Here is a 23,482-nt window from a genome sequence, read left to right as displayed (position 1 = left end):
CTGGCCAAAGCATTGGGAGGTCCTGAGTAGGTGATGCCAGCAAAGCATAGGGCTGTGCGCTCTGAGAAGTCGATAAGGAAAGTGTCTTTATCCAGGGATGGACAGTGGGTGTTGGGTTAGGTGGTTGGTTGGATGTCTGACAGATCAAGCTACTTCATGTGTCAATAAGATGACCATGATCTCTCTAAGAATTACTTTCTCATAATGTGGCTATGCCTGGATCGCCTTTGGACTCAGCTTATGTTCTGGACTCCCAGGAAGGCCAGCCCCTTTGAAGTATGGCAGAGAAGATGATGGAAATTTCATCTTATTCCTGGAGCCCTTCCTACCATTAAAAAAGGAATTAGACACCCCTTCTCTGAGGGACACTGTCTTTTCTTTCATGTTGACTAAGCCACTCCTGTTATTCCTAATGTACTCTCAGGCAGGAATAAGCAAGCCTTTTGTTCTGTTAGGAACAAGTGCTGAACAACAGGTAAAATCTCTGCTTCAAAACTTTTAAGCCTGTGTGCCCCGAGACCCAGTCTTCAATTCCCTTGGATGTAAGGGTACAATTGGCAGGTGAGACTGCCAATTGAGATTTCGAACTCCAGTCGAAGCTAAGCATGAGACCCAATGAATAAAATTTACCAGAACATCAATCTTTTTTTTTTAATTTTTTATTTTTTATAAACATATGTTTTTATCCCTAGGGGTACAGGTCTGTGAATCACCAGGTTTACACACTTCACAGCACTCACCAAAGCACATACGCTCCCCACCAAAACATCAATCTTAACACACAAATTAAGAGGAATTTTGTAAATAAATGAAGCCATGCAATTCCTGAAAAGCAAAGAGGAGAGGGGGTTTCCGTTTCAGTATAGATGCCAAGGGTCCTTTCGAACCTGATGGTGCTTGTGTGGCTCTGAAATTTGAGAATCATTCAATTTCTCTAACAAGTGAAGATTAGTGATCTATTCTTTAGAAAGTTTCTGTGAAATAATGGTTAATAATAGATAATTCTCTGAGAGAGAATCCAGAACCAGATTATTTGACTAAAGTCTTCATGGATATTCTAATCAGCTGTTGTTTTTTTAAGCTGCTGTTTGAAGGGTTCAGTGACCAAGGGCTATGGAAGGGACACAGAGCTGTGGAAAGTCAGATCCATATTTAGTTGGGGTGAGGAAATATGTGATAGACTTTCTGCTGTTTAATCGTTGAATAAAGAAATGAAGGAATGTAAACAGATCCTAACTTCAGAGGGTCCCCCTCCACCAAGGATGCAACTTTGCATTATGAACATAGGTAGAATTTGGTTACTGGAGAGAAATGCGTTTCAAGGATATCAGAGTCAGTGCCAGTGATAACATACCTTTCTTCTTAATGGGTTAAAACAGTGCTGTGTCTGTGTGTACTTGCATCCCTTGAGTTTTAAGAGAAATCTTAGGTCCCTGGAAACTTCAGGCATATTGTCTGTTCAATAGAATGGAGAACATCTTCCCCTTCTGAAAATTGTATTACTAATTATTTCTTAAGGAGAAAAAGCAATTTAATGGTGCTTTTGTTGTAGAAATTCTCGATAAGAATGAAGAGCTAGAGCAATGGTAGGATTAAAAGTTTTACTTGCCCTGATTAACTCCTAAGATCTCAGCCTCGAATACCTTGATTCTGTGCCTCATCTATAGGCACGGCTGGGCTGTCCAATCCACTGTGGTATGCTTTGTAGGAATCATCTGCTCCCTTATGCAGATTGCATTGCCAGAAAGATCTCAAAGCACACATATCACAATGGTTTCTTTTGGTATTTTATTTTCTTCAGAAATAATGATGTCTGTAGTATAACTTGGGTTTCCTTGGAAAAAATACATATCACTTGGGATTCAACCTTTGAAACCAGGGGTCAGCAAATTATGGCTGGTGGACCAAATCTGGCCAGCACCTGTTCTTGTTCTGTATTCAAGCTTAGAATGTTTTTTACATTTTGAAATGGGTAGCTTTTAAATTGTTGGACAAGTTGCTTAAATAATATCCTTAATTTTGCCTTTTGGCCCATGGACCCTAAAATATTTACTCTCTGGACCTGTACAGGAGAAGATGACTAACCCCTGCTCTAAAACACCTGACTGTAATGGCTGTTACTGGAAACAGGGATTAATAAGAATGATCTGTAATGGGCATAAATCGTTACCTCTTTATTTTTGATCAGAGGTCACAAGGCAGAAGCCACAGCTGTTTGTTGACTTTGTCCTGAGAAAAGGCAGTGCGTTTAGGCAAAGGAAACCCTTCAAGGTAATCATGTGACACTGGGAAGCAGTGGTGAGAACTCAGGCTTGGGAAGAAGATATGATTTTGGGGGGTGTCCTCCGAGGATAAAGTTGATTAAATTTGAAGGGAGTAAGATCCTATCACAACAATATGCTACTTCATATGGTTTTTCATTATTTCTTGGAGCAGCTTCTGGTTTCAGGCTCCTGCCTCCTCTTCAGGCTTCTAGATTATGGATGAGGTACAGCTGTGACCAATAAACCTCCTTCAGAGTAAAAACAGGTCCCGTAGGTGTGGCTCAAAGGCCAGGGCAAGACAGGCAAGGGGCTGACCCATTCCGGCATGTATCTCTGATGGGCCTTCCAAAAATGGGCTCCTTTTTGTTTGGTTCTTGCTTTGTCTCTCTGTTAGTCCCTAAATCCACTCCCTATCCCCCTCAAGTCCTTAATACTGACAAATTCAAAAGCAACACGAAACAATATAGAACATTATCAATGTTTATACCATGTAAAGAAAATTAGTCAGGAAGCACTGAGATACCCATGCAGCCCCAGAATTGATTCTGAATTCTGCACTTTTGGAAGTCAGTGTGCAAATGGAATGCTCTGAGAGTAGCTGCCTGGAATGGCTTCAGACACCGTTTGCATTGTGGGCAATGATGTTGTGTCATGTAGCTAGCCCTTCATCCTGTATGGCTCCAGTTCCTGTAGTTTTGAAATTAAGGAAAAACTTGCCATTTTAACAAATATCCAGCTCCTACTATGAGATGCTACCAGGGATGAGTCAGGTAGTTCCTGACTCTGGGATGTTTCAGGCTGAGAAAGGGAGAAAATACAGAGCAGAGCATATGGAAGCCTATGCCTAGTGTTGGACAGAGGCACAAAGGAAGTATTTTGGGAGCTAAGAGTCATAAGGTACTGTTTTTGGCAAGGGAGGCAGGGAGATTTCATGAAGAAGGTGACATTGGAACTAAGCCTTGGGAGGTTGTAGGGTTTCATCAGGTAGGGAGGGAAGTTGGGAGAGGGACAGGAAAGAAGCCATGGTGAGCAGGGGTGAGAAGGGGGGAATGTGGAGTGTTGGGGTGAGTGGCCCGATTTGTTTGAAGTGAGGTTTCCCATCAGAAAATTGTACACTGTTCAGTTGGGGGAATTGCTCAAGGCCCTATGTTTGAACTCACCTGCATGACCTTTAGCTCCAGAGTTATACTTTCTCTCTGACCATCAGGAGTAAGGGAGAGGAGGACTGGATGTTTGTCCCTGACACTTCATTTCAGAATCAAGGGCTGCAATCATTCAGGGAGCTGTCTCAGAAGTGATAGATTTTCCACTCCTATTTGAATAGCACTAGTATCTCATTTCTGGATACAAAATGATCATGCATATCCAACAGTCTTCTTTGCCTTATTCCCATCCTAGCAGAAAAAAATACACCCACACCCCATCATCCATCTAGAAATATCCATGTGCTTAGCATTCTTTCAGTGCAGGGCTATCACCTATCTGATTGCCACTTCACTTGAGATAGCCCAGAAATTTCTTTTACTTTCAGCAAGCAAAGACCTGATCAGTTTAATCTGGCCAACATCAACCTGAAAACCATATGCTGCTTTATAGGAAAAACACATGTGTATGAAACTGACTGATCCCTCACCTTCTTCATCATCTGCTGCTCTCTTCCTGTAGGTGAGGCAGAGATTTTGCATGCCTCAGAAAGAGGCTGAATATGTTATTCTACCCAGGGAAATTACTGCTCATCCAGAAGAAGGGCCCATTTATACTGAACAGGGGAAAAGCAAACACTGAGGCCATTTATTTGCTAACTGCGAACCCCTTGGGCAGAATGAACTTGAAGATTTAAAATTTTGTGTGGACTGCCTTGTCAAGTTTCAAGCTTGCAAGATCAATTTCTGCATTGATCTCTTATCTCTGGTACCTAGTTAGCTTGAAGGTTCTACATCAAATTCCATAGACCTACTCAGCGCTCCCTAGCAGAGTTTGGGGTGTCATCAAATTGTTACCACGTTGTGTTAGTCTGCTCAGATTGCCATGACAAAATACCATCAGCGGGGTAGTTTACAATGTACCACAGGTTTATTTCTCACAGTTTGCAGACTGGTTAATCCAAGATCAACATGCCAGCCTATCCAGTTCCAGGTGAGAACTTTCTTCCTGGCTTGTGGAGAGTGGACTTCTTGCTACTTCTACAGATAGTCATTCCTCTGTGCTGGTGTGTACGGGGAGAGAAAGGTCTTCCCCTCATTTTATAAAGCCACTACTCCCAGCACAAATGCCCCACCCTCACACCTGATCTAACCTAATTATCTTCAACATCTCCAAATTCTATTACATATGAATTTTGAGGGGACCCAAGCATTCAGTCTGCACAAATGCCGTAGAGACCATGGTTTCTTAATAGGTATTGTGGGGAGATGAGACCAGGCAGAAGTCCTGGCATGGCTTATTATGTGCTGTCATGGATGGGCACTAGTGTGTCATGAATTGAAAAAAAAAAAGAAGAAGAAGAAGAAGAAGTCTTGTGGAAATACAATATCACAATGGTGTGTTGACATTTGCACACAAAATGATGATGACTAATTATAAATCTCATACATATTGAGCACAGATTGTGCCAAGTACCCTGCTAAGTTCTTTCATATAAATCATTTTGATCCTTACAAGAAGATGTGAAGGTAACTTTCATGTTTTCCAACTTAGACAAGGAGGAACTGAGGCTCTGTGAGGTTATGAAAATTGCCCAAGGTCACATATCTAGAAAGATCTGTTTGATATTAAATCTCATGTTCTTTTTTCAATAGTATTTAGACTAAGGGAAAAATAACATCCTCTCTGAAATTTACTTGTGAAATTTAATGGGAAGACTTACAAATAGCTTTTTTAAAAAATTGGGTGAAAAATTGATAGTTTGAGATCAATAAAACCATGCAGAATTTTCTACTCGTAACAAGGGAAGAAAAAAAGTTAAATGCCAGGGAGGACTGTAGAAGTGGATTAAGGTCAGTTGGAAAATGTTTGCCAGACTAAAGTAGCATGAGTGTGATCCAGTGGAAGAAATGCAGCACTGAGACAGGTCTATCAGATACTGCTGGGCTGGTGGCACACTGCCCAAATATGAGGGCTGTCATTGAACGCCGCATTCTGCACAAATGGTACACTCTGGAGTTGAGCCATCCCCAACCTGTGGGAACACGTAAAGTGGTCCTGGCAGAGTCCTGAACTCTATCTAGTCCTGAACTCTAATATGATCACAGAATTGAGTTGGGTCACTCGTCTCCCTCCTAGTTTTCATATTTCCATTGTAGAATCATTGTGAATGATGGCTTTTCAAATTCTGTTTTTTAAACGTGTACTTGATAAGAGTTTTTTGAGAGAAAATGGGAAAAAAAACATGGTTAAGTATTGTCTTTGTGAGTTTGTAGCATAAAAAATAGAAGACTAGATTTTGCTTTTGAAACTTTTTTGGGATTTTTCATTTATAAATGTAAAATTATCTTTTATGTCCTATTAATATCTTTTTAAGCATACAGTCAGCTAATGATTTTTTCTCATGTTTAGTTGTTAGTACCAGATTTTTATTTTAAGTAAGTGAAAGAACTGAAATGATTTCCTACATTATATAGGGAGTTGTTCTTGAGCTGAGTTAGCAGTAGTAGAGAAGTGGAGATGTGTACCTTAGTCTTATTGTTGCACGTGGATCCTTACATTTATTTTCAAGTGAATGAAATAATGATGGGAGAAAAAAATATTTTAATCTCTAGCAAAGAAATATGATCCAGAAGCAAGATTACTTTTTTTTTTTAAGTGATGAGAATAATTTAAAGGCCTTTTCTTTTGGATTATATATTTAGGTAATATAAATAAGATGTAGTAGTGAGATTTAAAAACAGATCTTAAAATTTCCTTAAAGGTGGAAATAAACTACTCAGGCAATAAATTAAATGATCAATAATGACAATGAGGCAGGTTGCAAGAAATATTCCTTCTGTTTTCGTAAATTATTTCTTTATCAGTAGAGAAGCTTTCATGAAAAATAAAAAGGCCTAGAGCAAAATTAATTATGATATTTATGTCTTAGCTTTGAAATGGACTTGGTAGTTACTATTTTGTTGTTTTGTCCAACCCCTTTAAAAGGAGAAGAGATAATTATTTAATAATAATATACTTTGTAGCATTATTTATGATCATTAATTAAACCTGGCTCATTTGAGGTGGCTTCATTTTATAAAGTTCATCGTTGGAAGACAGGTTTTCATGGTTTTTCTGTAAATATTCCATTATTCTGAATCTTTTGCCTTGGGAATTTTTGTCCTTGAAATTCTAGGTTATTAATTTAATTGATGTCATCCTTGGGGATCCATTTATCTTATCTTTGTAATCAAATAACTGGGATTTAAGCAGATGCTAAACAGAAATCCAAGAGAGAGGGTCTAGCTCAGGAGGAGAACCCTTTGTCCTTGGTGACTATCCCCATGTGCCTTCCTTTCCCCACTAGCTTCTCTGGGGCAAGGCACCAGCATCTTGTGCTAGAAGTGACCACCATAAATTTTGATCCAAGCCCAGTTTCTATGTTTTTTCCTCCCCCTGTGTTCTTTGAAGTGCTAATTAACTGCAACAATCTAAGATGTCAGTGGTAGCTATGTATGGGCAAAGTCACAAAATGATTTATATTCTGATTCAATTGGCATCTTTGTGCCAAAACACAAACCAGGAGTTGATGATGTAACTAAATAAAAGTGAAGAATGCAATGCCAGTCTCCTGAGGACATGATTTGAATTGAAGAAGAGACCTCTGCAGAGGCTTTTTTCGATTTCCTGACCTTTTCATATTGTGAACCCTCAGGACATCAAACCTTGTCAGGCTTTAAGGAGGGCTGTTCAATTTATCTCCATGTAAGTAAGTGCATTTGAGGGCAGAACACACTGAAAGTCTATAGCTGTTGAAAAAATGGGTAAACATGCAGTACCCTTCGAACAAACTAAAAAATGTATTTTCTGGAGATTTTTGACAAAGGAAGTATCCAGTGGTAGATTTTGTTTTTCCAAGACAAGCACAGGTAAAGGTCAGCAATTATTAATGATTTGGAGCCACCGTTACCAGTTGGCTATCCTTTGTGATGGTTGAAGAACACTTAAAAAGACTAGTTCTAGTCTTTACCACAATGTCTGATGTGTCTACAGTCTTCATAAAAACAATATTTTTCATGAATAATTATAATTCAGCAGTACTCAGATGCCCAGCAGATAATGAGAATGAAATGCAAGCACATACAACATCTACCACCATTGTTAGCAGCAGTGGAAGCCACACACCAACTTGTCTTATCATCCATGTGTCAAAACTGTCCCTTTGAAAGGAACCATTTTCTCAGTCAGTATATTTTGTCCCTTGGGGAAAACTCAGAAATGATAACCACTTTAGGAATATCTTTTTCAAGGCTTAAGAAAACAAAGGGACATATTGGGACAATAATGCAAACCATATTTTAAAAAACCAGAAAGTAGATGGCAAATGTGCCTGAGGGAAACACAGCCTGTAACAAGGCCGTGACTGGAGAAGCAGCTGCGTAATGATATTGAGCAAGGTTCTTCTCCTCAGCTCTGTGGTTTGACCTTGTTCTCTATTCTTCTCACTATCATTTCTCGACTTACGGGAATCTCTTTGATGAGGGACCTGAAATCATGAGTAAATGAATGATAACCAATAAAGGAACCTTGAGTGATTTCATCAAAAGGCAAGAGCTTTGATTCATTACAGAACAGTTGGTGGAGAGATACCTGACATTGTATGCCAACTCCTTAATTTTATAGATGAGGAAACTGAGGTTAATTCATTAATTCATTCATTCATCTGTTCATCTATCCATGCATTTGACAAGTAGATATACCCCTGATCTAGGCCCTGGGGAACAAAAGAGATAATGCCCTTGACCTACTGATTCCCACATTTTAGTCAGGGGACAGGCAATACAACATGTAAATAACTAATCGCTAAGATTAGGCTGTGGTGTGTGCTGAGAAGAAAATATATCAGGATGAGAATGACTGAGAGCTAGCTCGAGGTTGGATAGCCAGGGAAGGCTTTCCTGAAGTGATGGCATTTGTGCTGAGACCTGACTGATAAGAAGAATGCAGCCACAGGGCATTGCAGACAAAGAAAACAGCAGACACAAAGCTGCGAGGCAGAAATGGACTCAGCAAAACTGAGTAACAGAAAAAAGACAAGGTGGTTGCAGCTAGGTGGACAGGAAGGAGAGGGAGAGGATGCAGTCAGATAAGTCGGCCAGAGCAGGATCACAAAAGCCTTGTTGGCTATGGTTGTGAGTTTCAATTAAGAGAATCTAATCAGCAGAGCCGAGCATGATGAGGTTAAGAAAGGGAGTAGCACTATGACTTCCCTAAGCAGAATCACATGGTGTAGAACATTTATTCAAGGATTATTTATTGAGTATCTTTTCTATACACAATGCAGTTCTACATGCTATGTGCTGAGAAGTTACAGAAAAAAATCCTGGATACCCTCCCCTGCTTTTAGAAACTCACTATTTAGCAAGAATATGAAACTCACAAAAGAAACAATTGATGTTGCACTTATGGAACAAATCAAAACACAAGGCATGATATGATTAAATGAGAAGGAGTACTGGGTTAAGAATTAGAAGTCTTGACTTAATCTGCTTCTCATAGTCTTGGCTTTGTCTTCCAGAAAGAGAGGAATAATAATGCCTGTCTTGCCAATCTTCTCAGGGTGTTGTGGTAGACCAAAAGAGATAATGTTTGCAAAAATGGTTTATGGAAACACTTTCAGAACCATCCGCTGTCACATAAATGTAGCAAGATGGCATGGTATAGGTCACTGGGGTTGGATAAGGGATCATGTTATGGAGACTCTTAAATCCAGATTAAGAATTTATTTTGAGGGCAAAAGTGAGCTCTTTAGAGGTTTTAGAAGAAGGGAAAACCGTGATGAATAGTGGTTTCTTTCATTCATTCATGAAGGCATGGAATACTGAGTAGGGAGGAAGGAGAAGAGGAAAAGATTATTCTCAAGGTTTTGAATTTTAATGCCTGCGAAAAGGATGGTGGTATTGCTTGAAAGCCTGTGGCTATGAAGGGACCACTGTTCACAGGAAGATAATATGCTAAGGTCTGAAAACACCGATAACCACGAGATGGTGCACCCTTCCTGTGGGGCTGTGATCTGTGGTGTGGGGACATGGGGATCCTGGGCATGAGGCTCGGATTTGACCACCATTTTGCACTGCGAGTAGTTGAACCTTGATATATATATATATATAGGTCCTGTGAATGAACAAAAGTCAGTGGAGAAAGTACTAAGAATGAGGACTGAGCCTCAGTTTGCACCCAGAATCAAAACAGAGAAGAACTAAAGAGAATGACAGATGGGGAAGCAGGACGAGAAAAGCATGGATATTAAACTCCCCCACTGCCCCCCAGGAATGTCCTGCCTGCTTTTCCTTCCTTATGAACTCAACCCTGATTTCTGGACCCAGCTTACATTTTCCAAGACATTATCTTGGGCTTGGTTTATTGGTAAGAGGATACCAGGCATGTGCTTCTGACCCCCAGTGCATCTTCCAATAACATGCCATTCTTGTTTGTAAATGCAGGATTCTTTTCTGCCTTCCATATTGGGTTATACATTTCTTGAAGGCAGGGATGGTACTAACCCCCATGTCTAGCACAGACTTGTGTCCACCAATAGATGTTTGACAAACGATGGCATCTAGAACTGAGACATAAGGTAGCTCTGAGAAGAAAGGATGGTAGACAGAAATAATGCTTACTGTAGTATAGAATATTAAGCACTGATGAGAACATTTGGTTTAAGATTTGGAGTTATTAGAGAACTTTAAGGCAGAATCAGTAGAGTAAGACTGACGTGGCCTGACAGAGATGTCACTGTGTGGGCTGGGGAGGGGTTGGAGAGAGAATGGTGATAATCAATTGGAAGTGGAGGGGTCTTTTGCATCCAAAATTTTGGTAGGGAAATAAAGAAGATATGGAGGAGAGGAAAAGCAGAGGTTTTGTCCATTTTTAAATTGTTTTTGAGATAAGGAAAACCAGGTATCATGGATAAGTCCCCTCAAAATGCAGTTAAATATTATGCCTACATAATGCCAGACATTCAGACATTTTTGACATTGTGCTATCCACCTTCACCTGGAAAACCCCCCTCAGGCACAAATTAGAACTGAATGTGGTAGAACCATATTCCCTCATGAGCTATGACTAAATGCTCTGCCAATAGTTAGTCTAAGGATTATTTTAACCTAGATGGCAACAGCAAGTTTTAATTTATTATTTATGAACCTTTACAGCTCTATTTCCATGAGAATGAATTGCTGGTTCATTTATCAGGTGTGAAGGAAGGGATGTTAACAGGTAGGCCTGAAAACTTGGGAGAAAGGATAAACTATTTAAATCATTGCTGGTGAAGGTGCAGAGAGGTTCCTGACAGGACAGTGAGGTAAGGCGGAGGGAATGCCAAAAGTTGATTGATATCCCTCCTTTGGGTCAGAAAGTGTAAATTTCTCTCACAGAGATTTTGAAGTTGACAGCATTTGCCCCTCCAAAACTTTATTGGCATGTATGTTAAAATAGCTTTCTATTTCTTCCAGTCAAAATCTGTCAATGCCTCAGGTATACCTTTGCTCAGATTTTCAGACCGATGAACTTCTATCCACCTTCCGGGACCTAGTTGTGGGGCCATGTCCTTTCCCTAATTCTCCCAGGAGAGTCAGTTGCTCCCTTCTCTGTCTTTCTTCTGTACTCCTGTTGTGTGTGCTCTGTGGGATCATAATTTATTTTGGACACAGTATCTTTTCTGCTAGACTCAGCTCTTCTAGGTTAAGGGTCATGTTTTATCCTTGGCATTCAGCACAATCCAGCCAGAGTAGGCTTTTAATAAAGAGTCTGTTAAATGAATGAAAGAAATGGCAGGGAATCAGCCTGATGCAAACTTGGATTATTCATAAACACACAGGCAGTTGATTAATTTTTTTTCTTAAAGACCACCTGGGTTGAAACACAAGAGGCAACTGTGGAGTGAGGGATGGGGGAAGGAGATAAAGAAGCCAAGCAATGGTGCTACTGAAGAGTTTCAGAAGAGGGAGCCACCAGGAGGCTGGTGAGGGAGTGGACTGATGGAGACTGAAGGGAGGGGCTGGTGTTTGTTGGACCCCTAGATAGTGTGCCAGGGAGGAATTTACATGGATCAGGGATGAGGAAGGCTCTTTCCTGAAGCTGAGTCAGGCACATCCCCACAACGCTGCCTCTTGGTGTAAGAAAGTGAGCTGTATGGAAAATAGACAAGAAAAAACTTCTCTCATTCAGAACAAAACTCTAATTTTCAGAAGTCCACCAAAAGATACATAAGAAACTTCTGAAAAGCAGAAATTGCTTTTAGAAGTTCTGGACAACAGAGGCTGATCATCTAGATATACCTGCATGTGACAATTTCATCATTCAAAAAGTGTTTTTCTTTTTCATTTTTTTTTTTTTTCTTTTCTTGAGATTTTTGGTTAAAGCTATGGTCTCCCTTCTGTCCTATACTGGAGGACTCTGCCCGGAAAATATAATAACCTTCTGTGTTACTGGAATATAATATTTCATTTATTCTTAAGAGTGCCCACTTCTCAAAAATTCAAAAATATTAAAACCAGATAAATTGTTTAAAGGTTGGCAATATAATGTTCGCTTTATATGAAAATATAATACACTTAAATATAAATTCAATTAACCTATTGAATGGTTTATTTGAAGAACAATGAAACTTAATGATTTTGTGAGCAAATCAAATTATAATTGATACATTTCATGTTTTATAAACTAATGAGTACTTTTACATTCCTAAAGGCTTAAAAAATTCTTTCAAATCTTAAATATAATGTTTACATGCATTTTATCTCTCCAATTTATTACATTTCACCATTTTTTGAAGTTTTCAGGGGATTTGTCATCACTAATGAGTGTGAATTGAGAAAGGCTGACACATAGTTTGGGTGTGGGTTTGTGAAAGAAAGCAGTAAGAATTTCCTGGCCTTGTTAAGGTATTTGCATTGGACAATAAGATTAGGAATTTGGGGGAAATCCTGTGACCAAGAAATCTTTCCTGCAATGGCTTTTCTGAAGACTTAGGTGTATTTCTGTGCTTTTTAGATGATATGTAGGAAGTGACCATCCTAGCTTCTCGTGGCTCTTCAAAGGCCCCAGAGCAGAAGAAACAACGGATTGAGTCTCAGCTTTGTGACTTAGACCCCAGATGACACTGAACAGATAATTTAACCTTTACATGCCTCTATTTTCTCATCTCCAACACGGAGTAGCTAATGCTTGCCCTATTCACGTCATAAGTATGAAGTCATAAATGTTACCAAATGCTACAACTGAAAGTAAACATATCTTCAAACACAAACTCTTCACTTTCTGGGTCAGGAGTCAAGTGACTTTGGACTAAAAAAAGCAAAATGGGACTTCTCAGCACTCATACTGATCAAAGGTGCATGATTTCTTGCCACGGAGGGATCCTGGTACAGTATTTCCTGGACTTTGAGTCTCTTTCTTCGTGGAGCATCATCTGGGTCTAGTGTTTCAGGTAATACACTTTGGGAAATGTAAGGGAACTACTAAAAATAATGCAGAGCACTTTGAGAGAAACTAATTTCTAAAAACCAGGCTAGTGATGAATTCTGTTATAAGTTACTTGATACTCATAAATGGATGAGGACTGGGTTGTCTGCATTATAAGATAAGAATTTTTTTAGTATATTATTTATTTATTTATTTATTTACTTACTTACTTACTTAGCTTGACAGAGAGAGAGAGCGAGAGAGGGAACACAAGCAGAGGGAGTGGGAGAGGGAGAAGCAGTTTTCCCGCCAAGCAGAGAGCCCCATGGCCCTTGATCCCTGGATCCTGGGATCATGACCTGAGCCGAAGGCAGACTATTAATGACTGAGCCACCCAGGGGCCCCTATTTTTAGTATTTTAAAAAGAACCATTTAGCTATATCTGATGACAACCATCTCCTCTGAATTTTGTGGGAACAAATGGAAATTATCAGAAGAGCCTACTGTACCATTTAGACTTTTAAACTGCTGAGTAATGTTTTAATGTTTAAAAAATGCCGTTTTTATGGTTTCAATTCCATGCTCGTGGTTACTCTTTCTCTCTTTTTATATGATGGTGTCTCCAACTGCAGAGGGACATCTCTGATCCTTGAACAGTTCTTTTACCTGTCGCCCTATGGTGACTGAGCTTGTGAATGGTGGTGATCATGTTTATAAACATTGGATGGAGTCCTCACGCAAAGTTCACTGCTCCCAAAAGTGCAGAGGAATACTTTAGTCTCTTATAAGAAATCCATTTAGGATAAGGTCATTGGCAGTTTGTGTCTTTGTATCTAAGACATTCAGAACCTAGGACTTTAGAGAAATGTCCAATTGAAAAAGCTAACTTTACCTTTCCTTGTCTCAGTTAGAAGTTTAGGTGGTGGTAGTTGAAGAGCCCACCTTTGGAACAGGGAAGGGGCTCTTTAATTTTATTCTAGAGCCCGCTTATTCTAGAGGGCCATTTCTTAACTTTTACTTTTAAAGATATATCCCTTTTTTATTCTGTTGAAAGCTGTGCACCTTCTCCACAGAAAAAATGCATAGAATTAATAGAAACTGGTAATTCATAATAGCCCAGTTTGTGTTTCCTCTTTGCTTAAAGCTGGAGCCCTTTGCATTTAAAAATGTTCTTTGTGTTTCAAAACTCACCTGACTTGTGTTTTGTTTTTCCAAAGAGAACTTTAGAGTTTGATATTAGGAAAATAGTTTGTGGGAATACTGGGGTCCTTCCCAAGTTATTTCTGTTAGCTGTATATTGGGATTAACTACTTCATACATTTTCTGGTTTGGACTGGATGCCTGTTCCTGGGCAAAGATAACTTCTATCCTTTTCAAGAGAAATGAAAGTTACCCATTGAAAGAAATAACTCAGAAAACTTTGGTTGAGGATTCATTTGATTTTATATTTGCAATAATAACCTAATATATTCTAAAAGAGAAGATTTGGGTTCACCTGTCAGAACAAGGCTGAAATGCTAAAGAGTGACAATGTAGGTTTGAAATCATACCATTCAGTTGTTTCTGAAAAGGTATATATTAACCACTCCTTTCAAGAGTCTGCCAACAAATGGCAAGAGGAGCTATAATTTACAGGACCAGAACATGTTTTAGAAATAATCAAAGCATCACAGGCAAGGAGAAGAAACTTTAAAGATGTCCTTGAGCCAGCATAAACTTTCTTTCCCAGCAAGTTAGGATCTCAGGGCCACAGGATTGTGTTAAACCGCATAGTTCCTGGCATACAATTGGTGTGTGTGCATTCTAAAAATGAGATCTACTTATGATGTAAAATGGAAAATTTAGAATAGATGTCTGATGTATGGTAATGGACATGGTTGTTTCAGCTGCCACATGTACCTAAGGAAGCATCAGTATTTTACAATGTTAATACCAACCTAAACTTGGCAAATTTTAGATATGAGAGCATACAATAGCACAATGTGAGAAACCAGCTAAGTATGAACTGAGCAACACTACATCAGTCCTTAATAACACATTTGTGTGTTGGAGAGTTGAAGAACCCAAAACACATAAAAATGAACTTGGGAATTTGAAGTTAAGTCTAGCTTCAGATATAGCACACTATAGACACAGAACTAAAATGTGCAGAGCAAGACATTTCCTATACTTTTGCTTAATTCTGGGAAAAGTGAAATGTAGAGGCCATTTATCATTCTTTTTAGGCTTCTCAGTGAATAAGCTCCCTTTCTGTGTGAAGAATTCCCCCACCTTATGAATCTTAGTGGGAAATAGAGAACATGCTCCACTTAGGGCTTAGAAAATGCTAGATGAGGGCTCTGCCAGCTTCCCTGAGAGCCAAGGGGTAGACACATAACAGTGTTTTGCTGATTTAGATTCAGTGAGTGGTGACACAGAAGCAGGCACTGCTGGGGTTCTATTCTGGTGTGGATGGTGGACAGGATCCGTTTGATAGGACTCCAACCAATAGAACTAAGATTCCATTCTGGCACAAGTCAGGGGTCTAGTTATATATCCCCTGCAGCCCATACTGGGGATACCAACAGTGTAAGTGGCTGGTGCATGGCAATGCCTGTGCCCCAAGCGGGGGGGCTCTCACAAGACAGTGATGAAGTATGTTGAGCCACTGCTCCTAGGTTTGTAGCCTCAAGTCTGGTTTTTTACTTTCTAAAGAGTAGCCTTTTGAGAATTCCTTTTCTGCCTAAATTAGAGTTGTTTCTGTTGTTACTAAGGACTCTGGAAAATACAACTCATATTTGATTATGTCATATTTTAAGTTCCCTGTCGAGAAGCCATAAAGCCAGTCTTTCACAATGCTCAATACTTAGCATAATTGTCTATCACACAGAGAAGACGTTGGAAAACATTGTAAACTTGATTTTAGTGCTTAAGATAACATATCTCTCTGACCTACAATTTTGACATTATCTCATGTTGTGTGCCAACATCACATTCTTATTTTGAAGACTATTAGACAAGAACAAAAACTTATAGTCACTTCCAAGAAAAAGACACACACCTACTAATTAACAAAAGCCAAGACCAATTAATGGGAAAAAAATTGCTCCAAGGTTTTTCCAAACCAGTGTCCTCAACACTTGATGGCCAGTAGCAACCTCTGGGAGAGCTTTAAAAATTCCTCATGGAATTCCTGGTGTGAGGCCCTAGGCATCAGTATTTTAAAGTTCTTCATTTGATCATGGATCATGATCACAGCTAGGTTTGTAGTCCACTTTACACAGAACCTTTTCCCTTGCCCTAGGCTCTGGCTGTGGTGTCAATATCCTGTGTGCAGAGAGGGACTATCGACTTCTCTGTAACATATATTCCCTGAAATAGCACTGACCCTTTTGACTTCCATATCATATTGCCGTGATATCAGATTCAGTGAAATTAGGCACTATCCCTGACATGTCTCCTTTTACTTTGGCTGCTTTCTAGGTTTCTGGGTTTGCTGAATGTCTTGCTATGGATGCTTATCTGCATATAATAAAATTCCATTCTTTTTTTTTTAAACTATATTCCATGGGGTCATTTTCCATATACACTTGTCTGCCTTACCATTTTGAATTTTTCTCTTTAAGCAGTTTAGATAATTGCATGCTATATGTGTTTTATTTTAAAGGCACAAGAGAATATATTATTATGTTTAATTTTAGACATCTCTTCATTCTGTGTACTAGTAGGGTGGTCTTTAGAATGTGTCAATCTATCTTTTACAGTGATTGGCTTTAGTTGGTTATCCACTTCAGAGTTTATGTTTGTATTAAAAATTAAATATGCTTTAACTCTTCTCATTATACCCCGTTGCGTATATCCAATTAAATTTTACTAATTAGCTTTCTACCACCATTAATGTTTGAATGTTGTGTGTTTCGGCAAAGTCACTATGAACTTCCAACTATTCATATTGCCAATTATCTACGATCAGATTTTATTTCACTAAGGTGTTTTCTCCCCCCCCATATATATATAATTGATAGGATATTAGGTTGTCTCTACTGTAACTGGAGTGTAACTTAGGTGTCAGTTGATGTTGAAGCTATAAGATTTATCATTCAATTAGAAATTTTAGAGGGATAAAGATAATGTATTTTAATCCTTGAATGATGAAAACAAAAATCCCTCATAGTCACCACTTAACAAAATCAGAAATTTTGACTCAAATGATTCATTTGCTCTATGTCCTTATACAATACTAGAAGCTCAAGAGAAATTTTATTCTTCACTCATATTTAGGATTTCACAAAAATCTATGTAAAATTTATCTTCTTCTAGATATGTAAAACCCAAAGAGTCAAATTCTCTTTCCAGCATGAGATACTTCTACATAGGATGGCTTTTCTCATTCTTGCTTAAATATTTCAATTAAAAAACAACAACAGACTTTACTTAAGATAAGAGCTCTTCAGTAATAATTGAGATGCCAGAAATGAATATAGCTTATGTTTTCTAGAAAAAAATGAGATGTAAGAGAATGTTCAGTTGGTATTGTGGTGTGTCTTTTTTTCATAGAAAAATAAAAGCTTTTTAAGTGAAGGTTTAGTTTTGGTCTCGATATACATATGTGTGATAAATATATCCTGTTCTTTGAGTAATTGATAGGCAGTCAATTCACATTACATTGTCATGTGATCATTGAAGTTGCAGTGAGATCATAAGCTTCTTGAGGATTCAGACTATGTCTTCTCTTCTGTATTCCTCATCTGTAAAATAACCTCTGATGGTCAAGGTGGTGGCTAATGTCTTGACCATCTCCACAATTTGAGTTCTTGACCTTGGCCTCCAAAACCTAGCACCAAACTGAACTGTCAATGAATACTTAAAACCATAGTGATGAGAATGATGTTATTGTATTTCGCTGATTCAAAGATGGACTTTTTGTTTCACATTTATCATCTCTGAAATCAGGATGCTTCTTATAATCAATGATGTGTCAAAGTTCAATTGGCAGTGAGTTTCTTGTTGGTTTATTGCCACCTGTTAGTGGCATAGACATTAATGATGCATCTTACAATAAAGGGGGGGTCTTAGATTGAACAAAATAGGGCATTTACTCCCACTTTCATAGAGAATGAAATAGGGCATTTGCTCCAATTCCAAGAAGAATTTGAATCACTTTTTCAAAATACATAAAGTAAGGTAAAATGGATAGAGATAATATGAAAAAAATGTAAAAAGCTGAGGTAAGGTAAATTTAAAAAATAAACCAAAAAAAAAAATTACAAAGTCTTGTCAATTTTCAGGTGTGAGCTCCAAATTCAGTTCTGTTTTTCTTGGTATCCAAAGCAAAATGAGAAATTTCTGAGACAAGCTTAAAGTAGTGGTCTGTATGATACTCTTTAAAACACAATAAATATGCTTTACAGAATCCAATTTCCTATATCAAGATTTTTTAGGATCTCAGAAACATTCCTTCCCTCTTTCCCATGCCCTGGCACATTTTTCTTCCCTTTATAAATTTCTTATCCTGACTACACTATGTCTCATTTGTCACTTCTTATTAATTTCAGCTTATCAAAAGCCCAATATTTAGTGTTTTGCAGTAACAAAGCCGTAATTGGAATTGCATGTGCTAGGAGAGCAAACACATCCCTGACTTTATGGTATTTTTCTCAACCTCAAATTGATAAGATTAGGATGATGCTATTTTAGGCCTAGAGCTTAAACAAATGGTTAATGTTTAGAAATACCTTGACGTGTTGCATTTGTAGTAGAGATCATCACAGTAGTAAGTCTATTTAAAATTTGTGGTTACTTTTTCTTCCCTCCCATCACAGAGTATATTGATATATGTGCCTAGATTCTGGTGTTTATCATCACCTTGACAGTATCTATTAACAGGCTGTGGAGAAAAATATCCATCTGGATAAAAGTGACAGTGTCATGGACTTGATTGTGTGGCTCAGTTTTATGATGGAGCAATTAGATTGTTATAGTGTTGCCTCAGCGAAGCAATCCTTTACTTGTTTAGTTAAAAAAAGAAATTTTCCATTTTCCTTGTTAACTGTAATGGAATGGTGAGCTAATTTTATTATTTTGTTCATAGGATTTTTATTTGCGTTGAAATATTTTAAACACCACATCAAGTAATTTTAAATATTTATATACAACTTTTGTTAGCATCTTTATTTAGAATGTTGATTAGATTTTTCTTTATTAAAATTATATCCAGGGGCGCCTGGGTGGCTCAGTGGGTTAAGCCTCTGCCTTCGGCTCAGGTCATGATCTCAGGGTCCTGGGATCGAGCCCCGCATCGGGCTCTCTGCTCAGCAGGGACCCTGCTTCCCCCTCTCTCTCTGCCTGCCTCTCAGCCTACTTGTGATCTCTCTATGTCAAATAAATAAATAAAAATCTTTAAAAAGAATAAATAAATAAAATTATATCCAACATTTGACATATTTAAATGCACTCATGTTTTTGTAATCATAACTAATTATATTTCACGTCTACTTTAAAACTTCTTGTGAAGTTTTATGGGAAGTTGGTGATGCTGAATGGTATTTAATAAAACCCAATATGAGATTATTGGAACATTTAAAAATTATTTACTTATATTTCCACAAGGCTTTGTCTGTAGTCCGCATACAATCTGACTGTGGACAACTGTTTCATTCATCATGATAATAAAGAAATTGAATCTGTTTTCCTGTAAAACAATTAGTTCTTGTAACAGAAGCATGTGTCAGTTGAAGTACATCTGTGATACAACCTCCATTTCTGCTGAACATAAGGTTATCTCCGAGTTCTTTTAGCTGAACATGAAATGGGATGTGCATGACAATTCAAGGCCAGTGGTCCATGTGATTCTATAATTACTTTTGCCACTTTGCTTTTGTGGAGTCATTCATTACGAGGGTGGGCTTATCTTGTCTTACCTACGTGTCATTAGCAATGTTTTAGTGTATTAGTGACCAAATGCAGGTTTAACGGTTGGTGATTAGAGTGGGACAGCTGCCAGCAGAATGAGTGGGATCTGAAACTCAGCCATTGTTTAGGGAACTTCTATTACTTACAACAATAGTATTGGAATGGTGATAACTAAACTTGTTTTCTACGAGTAAGATACACAGGAAGGAAAGTGTCTATAAAAAAACAAAGCCAATAGGACGGTTAACAAATTATAAGTCGTTGATATTTTCCAAATTAAAATAAACTGATGATTTAATGTTACCCCAACTTCTCATTGTAAAAGTTACAAATCTGACTAGTTTCAGCTTTCTAAGGGGAAGAGAAAGAAAAAAAGAGCCTGACCAAAACTCAGTGCTAAGAAGTGATATTTTGATATGAAATAGCCTCTATTCTGAGATCAACTGGTTTGGATCAGCTGTTCATTTGTGTGAGCTTAGTGTTTTATCCAGTTAATGCTCCTTAGTTTCCCACACCCCATCCATCCCCCATCCCCATTCCCCACCCCAACCCCACTGAGCACTGATTTCTCAGTTTGTTCTAACTTTCCCTGGTAAAGGTCAAAGTGATGATGATATGCTGGGGACAAGGTTGAATTTGAATGATATTTTGTTACAAAAATAAGGGAAGCTTCATTTTCTTTTTAAACACAGTTTGTCTTTTTTTGTACAGCATTTGCATTTTCAATCAAATACAAATGATACCGTTTATTTGGTCACAGCTTAAAAGACTATTGAGTTAGGGTATCTCTTCAACTGAAGTAAGCATCTTTAGATTAATTTGTTTTTAATGCGATGGATTGTTTTTACTTATAGGGTGGACTGTAAAATATGTAATTAGGTAATTTCATAGTAGCATATTTACAACTCCTTAAAAGATTTATGAAATGTGAGGTCCTTGTTTTTACAATAAATTATAGAAGAAATAATAAAAATTTTAAATTTAATCACAGGTCAAGAAAATAAAGTTAAGCATTCCATGACAACATTAGTAAGGTGTTTAAGTTGCATGGATATAAAATTTGGTGTTAGACATGAAAAGATGAACTTCACTAACCAGCTTCAACAAGATGAATAAGTTGCCATTGCAAGGAAAACCAGTTCTTCGGTGTTTGGGGCTTTTTGTTTCCATTGGCATCTATGAAATCAGATGTTTTCAGGTCACTGGTAAAAAATGGAAGCATTAAATTGAGGGGAAAGAATCGAGTTAGTTCAAATTGAGTCTTAATTAACTTGAAAAGATATGTTAACCCTTTTAATCCATCTCCAACTAAGGATTGTGTGCTTTATAGCATGACTGGAGATTTGAAAGCATTTTAAATTGATGAAGTCATTTCATTCCATTTAGAAGTATATATCTAACCACAAAAAGTTGATTTAGAATTAGATTTTATAAGCTCTTTTTTTTTTTTTGTAGGAGAAATAAAACACTTAAATCTTACATGAAAGAGGTAGACTCAAATAAGAAATAGTATTTAAACGTTTTGGCTAGAAAAAATGGTTAGATTTTACCTTTCTTTGTCATGTCCCACAAATAACCATGAGGTTCACATAAGAATTTTGATCCTTATATAATCTAAAATGGAAAAGAATTGATTCAAACTAGTCTCCTGCTGAAAGCAAGTTGCCCTAGATAAAGGCCAAAATCTTAAGGATTTTTGTGCATGTAAAATCTCTTAAAGTAAAATCACGTGTTACATTAAATTAAATGTGTGTTATTTTGACCATTTTTTACACTGGTGAATTTACTGAAAGGTTTATCGTTAAGTATAATAAATGCAATAAGTGTTACATCATTTTTCATAGAAGACATTTCAGAGAAAGTTGAGAAAACAGTGTAATAATAAATCAAAATGAACAAAAAATACCAAATAAATCTTACGTATATAATCTAGATCCGAACTGATGTGTAAAAAGAAAATTATAGAGACAGTGCATTGGGACCATGTAAATCATTTTTAGAGAATCAAGTTCACAGCTGGCTGTCTGGACTTGGGCCATACTTTCTTATCCGAGAATGTTCTCTTCTTCTTTCACCAAATTTTGCAAATGTATTGCATTTTATTTGTCAGTCCTAATAACTGAAAGGCCATCTAAGCCTTGAAATCACCCACAATCTGTCTTACAAATAATATCATATGAGCGGGCAAAAGTCTCTGCCAGCAGGCCCCTTAATGAGAAAATAGCTCATTAATAAATAGGACTTAATTCAAAGGGAGGGTCATGTGTATTAAGGGAAAGTAGTTCATATAAGAGACCCAGCTCTATGGCTTTTGGTGGTACTTTAAAATGTACACACCTGAGTTTAAACAGTAAATAAAACACCTAGAATTATTTAGCTAGAAGTCTGTTTTTATTATTCAAATATGCACAGGACTTCCTTTCCTTCCTTTCCAAAATTTGTCCATGGTGTTGCAGACATAGCTACAGATTGAACAGAATGCAAAAAAAAAAAAAAAAAAAAAAAAAGCAAATGAACAACGACTTCTTCTGAGTTAAAGTGACTGAAAAGTAAAAAGATAATAAGGATAACCTGTTTTTTAGCTAACAATATCAAGTGCAATATGAAAATTAAGTAGAGGAGTTTTTGTTTCCTTATTTAAAAAACATTTGTGAAACATACATGTATTACTAAGAAAATGGAACAGTGAACAGGTATTCACTTTTATTTATTTTTTATACCAAGCTTACTAGAAATTATAACTCATGGATAAGATTATGTTTAAAAATGTGTCATGAACATAACAATCTTGAATTTATAACCAAATTCAGGATTGAATTATAGCCAAATGTTTGTATTTAACTTTGAGTAATTTTTCCAAACCAAAGCAAATTTAACAAGGATGATTATCCCCATCATTGTTCTAACATTGTAATGTCCACAAGTGAGGAGAGTTTACTTCATTACAGGGAAATTATATAAAGGCAGTGAATGCATCTGCTGGTGGAGACTGTAAATCTTACTTACCTCTTTGTTTTAGAATATGGGTATGATGTATACTAACAGTTCTCAAACTCAAGAGTGTATCAGGATCACTGGGAGGGCTTGTTAATACTCAAGACACATCTTTGGAGTTCTGACACAGGAGGTCTAGGATTGGGTGGAGAATTCGCATTTTTAACAAGCAGCCTGTGATGCTGATTCTGCTGGTCTGGGGAGCACGGATTTATTCTAACGCCTTCACTCTGCACACTGCCCCCTCCCCCCAACCAAGAGCTGTATTTTCCCATTTATTTATTTATTTATTTATTTATTTATTTATTTAATGTCAAATGATTATTGTTTGAATCTGTCTCTTATGAACCCAGGTCAAGGGTTGGGACTCGATTTAGGACTTCCACTGGCATAATGATATATTGATGTAATCAGGCTTTGCCTGTGGAAAGGGCTTCACAGAATATGAATAACTATATGGTAATTGTATGTGGTTTTCCTAATTCCTGCGAAGATAATTTCCTATGGGAGATTTCCCATTAAAATACTTTTAGCATGAAATATTTTGTAATAATTCGGTGGATATTAATGTGCTTACGCTATGTCTCTTAAGTATTTTCTAAGTGTTGCTCAACAAATCCTCACAACTGTAGGTGAAGTAAGTAGTGTACCTCATAGAGGTGAGGTGAAGTAACTTGCAGTTAGAACATGGCAGGGCTGGGGCTTCTAACCATTTTGTAATAAAGTCTCCATCTCTTCCTGTC

The sequence above is a fragment of the Mustela nivalis genome (genome assembly GCF_964662115.1).
Source record: "Mustela nivalis genome assembly, chromosome: 1".
Lineage (NCBI taxonomy): Eukaryota > Metazoa > Chordata > Mammalia > Carnivora > Mustelidae > Mustela > Mustela nivalis.
The sequence above is the reverse complement of the archived record's forward strand: the minus strand, read 5'-3'. Positions refer to the sequence as shown.